Genomic DNA, 3,480 nt, shown 5'->3' with positions numbered 1-3,480 from the left:
TAAAGTCTTTCGGGTACGTTTAAACGACTTAATTTCTGTTTGAGGCTCCGCAAGCAGTGCAGTAAATTAAGTTCCAACGTTAAATGACTTTTAATAGCTAAAGAGCTTGAAATTGGTGCTTAAGCTCTTTGTTGTCGGGTTTCATATTTATTTATAACACAGAACTCACTGGCAACGATATGGTGGTCGCAGTTAATGGGCTTGCCGGGCATTGCAGCTGGTCGGCATTTTTACCGGGTGCTGAGGTATCCTTGGTCATGACGGAGGAGCCTCCAGGAAGAGGCGTGGGCATTGCACTGGGCCCACGCTGACGCCTGCCACTGCTTCAATCGAGGCAGATGGGGCATGTAATTTTTGGTAGTGGGGGCTGCGTGCGCGCGGCCCCCTTACCTTGTTCAAATGCAAAAATCAGAATTAAGCTACTTTAACAGTTTCCATTAAGCGAACTATTATTGTTCGAAATTAGCTGGTTCGTTACCCGTATGCGACAATAAAGAATACATCGTAACGTTTCTTTAGCACGTGATGCTGCCACTTCCTCTTCTTCGGCTCGTGGCGAGTACTGGTCATGCGGCGAACGTAGAGAGAGTTCAACGCGTCACAGCACGCGCATCTGCCGGAGATATACGCGGCGGGCGTTGCATCGAACACACTCTTACTCACCCCTGACCACTATCATCCCTCCTTCCCCCCTCCTGCCTACACACTGTGCCCAAAACCTTTCGCCTCTTCCCTCCACATACTCTCCGTCTGCCTGGCGGACCCTCACCCGCGGGGCCTAGAGAGAGAGGAAAACTATATTGTAAGAGGAATTCGGGGCACGACCCCACTACACTCAAGTGTTTATGTTCCTAAGGTTCATAACGCTGGCAGCCCGGCCGGTGGCTATGGTCGGCACGGCCGGGTCCTCCGAGCGCAGCAGGGTCTCCCAGTCCTCCCAGGTCTTGAGGTTCTCTAGGTCCCGCGGGGAAGGGTCCGCCGGGCAGAGTGAAATGATGTGGAGGGCAGAAGCGAAGGGTTCTGAGCATAGGGCGCAAGCAGGAGTGGGGAAGGAGGGATGATAGTGGGCTGGGGTAAGGGGAGAGTGTGCGTCTGAAGTCTGCGCCAGAGTGTTGCGTGCTTGCTATCTAGGGAGGGGTGGGGCGGGGGGTAGAGCTTGCGTGAGCTCTGTATGCCTGCGTCAGCTCACTGAATGAGTGCATGCGCTCCTTCGTGAATCCCCGATCCGAGGCCACCTGAGCCTGGTTTTAAGAACCTCGGGATAAAAGGTTGGCGGCCTCGTTTCCGGGATTCCCAGAGTGCGCAGGCACCCATATCAGCTCCACTTGGAGGGGTGGGTGTGCATCGGGCGAGTCCAGTATGTCAAAAGCAGGGAGATGGACTCGGCCTCGAGGAAAATTTAGAATCGCAGTTTTAGAGTCACTTATAATATACCGGGCTTCCGTGCGGGTGATAGCAAGTGCAATGGCGGCTTCCTCTGCAGCCTCTGGGGAGGTGTCTAGAGGGAGGAGCGGCAGTCCGAGTCCCAACGGCGCTTCCCGTTCAGTGCATGCGCGCCCTGTAATGTAAGCGACAGTCGACTTCAGGTCACCTGTGGCAAAACTACACTCACTGTACATTTGGGTTCGCTGAAACTTGAGAATTCGCTCTCCCCAATCATCGAAATTGCGTACACACACCCAGTGGACTCATCAGGCCTACCGCGGAAGGGGGTCGCCGTCAGCAAAGCGAGAGTAGCTGTTCAAGTGTGCGCATTGTCTTTATTTGCATATGAATTAAAACAAGCTTTCATTAAAATGCGCAATCATGAAAATAAGATGGAGATTTTTAATTCTCAGAGCAAATTTTTGAATGCCGGATAACTGCTGTTCAGGCTACCCTCTCGCCTTGCCGGACCAAGTTGATGGAGCCCACCAAACTCACTGCGAGGAAAGTGCGTTCTGCAGCGAGTGTCACTAAAGCTCATCGTGTGACAGTGCGCAAATGACACTTTAAGCAAATGTCACTTGTTGAAAGTGGCACTAAACGCTCCAGTATGGCAGGAGTATAATGCTCTCGCATTAGAAACTGTTCCAATCCGTGCTACACCTGGAATACCACATTGCATTAATGCATGGGTAGTGTGCCGTGTTTTGTAGCAATGTATATACAGGGTGTCCCAGCTAACTTGGACCAAGGTTTATAAAAAAACTAAGCGTTCTTCAGAACTGAAATCGCGTGGATATTGTTGATGTTTATCTAAAGTTACAGTACCATTTTTTCGGTTCTCCTATTTGAATAATTAGTAGAGATAAATAAATTAACTTTTTAAACATAGCTTGAAACGTTCAGGCGTCAATAGGAAGGTTGTGGAGCTCCACAAATAACGTCCAACCCAGGCACTTCCAACGAGATAGACATAGCGTGGCCGTTTTTATTCAGGAAAAACGAAAGCCCGCGGAGTTTAAAAAATACCACGTGACAGAGCGCTCCGTGCGCCCGGATGCGCCGCGATTACAGCGCTCTCATCAGTGCTTTGTAAGAAACATCACCCGCTTCGGCCCTTTCGTGCTGCCGAAAGGCAGGGCTTCGCGATGTGCTTGGTTCCAAGATAAGCGCCAGAGGGTTCGGGCGGGAGTTGAAAGAAAGCGCGGCTCCCGTTTCTGAGGGTAATAACTGCACACTCACGTTAGCAGAATGCTTGCGGAAGAACGATGACAATCTCATGAATTTGAATTTGGGAGCAAGATCCCAACAATCAAAGACGCATATAACAAGCCTGATAACGTCGTGTGAATTACGCTGAAAAACAGGACCCGCGCTTTCTTTCCGCCGCCCGTACCAGCGCCTCCTCTATTTTTACAATGCCTGCCGAGTAGGGCCGATCCGACCGTCCAAAACCCTCTCCTGTCCTCCTTTCCTACTCTCCCCCGTCGGCTAGCTTTCGCGCCTGCTGTGCATCTGTGGGGGAGAGGACCATCTGGGTGGCGCCAGACAACGGAAAGCGGACGAGGCCACTTTGTTATCATTTCTATCTTTCTTCGTGAGGCGGCGCTCTGCATCCTTCATGACCATCAGGCTGCCTGTCAGGTATGGACGCGTCATTGAGCGCGCTGTTCGTGGCGCTGCTCACCGTGAAGCACTGGTCATCGCAAAGCCGCTTCAGGCGCTGGTTTTAAAAGGAGTCAGACAGTGCGGCGCAATGGCATTGGCCTTGCAACGGAAGGCTGTGGCGGCTTTGCCGAATCACGTCGGTCTTTTAGCTAAGCTACAACGCTGAAACATTCCGGGAGAGGAACTTAAACTGCTTGGCGAAAATATGAAATCAGATGGTAAACGTATTTAGTAATAAGTTATGCTATTTTGGCTTTGGATTCTATCATGTTCAGTAAGGAAAATTGGAGAATGAAATGAAGAAGGCTTGGCAAATCTTCACGACAAGGCATTTTTCAAGACTACCCGACAAGAATAGCTTTCAAGTCGTAGCTGTACTTTTGTCAA

The 3,480-nt window shown here is 50.7% G+C and overlaps 1 non-coding gene across 1 annotated transcript; it reads left to right on the top strand.

Moving 5' to 3' along the window:
* The first annotated feature begins 226 nt into the window (after positions 1–226).
* LOC149352959 (U1 spliceosomal RNA) lies at positions 227–387 on the top strand. Its single transcript, XR_016291975.1, has one exon. It is a non-coding gene; the product is annotated as a U1 spliceosomal RNA (small nuclear RNA).
* The last annotated feature ends 3,093 nt before the right edge of the window (positions 388–3,480 follow it).

This window comes from Amblyomma mixtum, chromosome 3 (genome assembly GCF_055824585.1).
Source record: "Amblyomma mixtum isolate Tamu chromosome 3, ASM5582458v1, whole genome shotgun sequence".
In the NCBI taxonomy this organism is placed as follows: domain Eukaryota; kingdom Metazoa; phylum Arthropoda; class Arachnida; order Ixodida; family Ixodidae; genus Amblyomma; species Amblyomma mixtum.
This window is presented reverse-complemented; position numbering and strand designations above follow the sequence as displayed.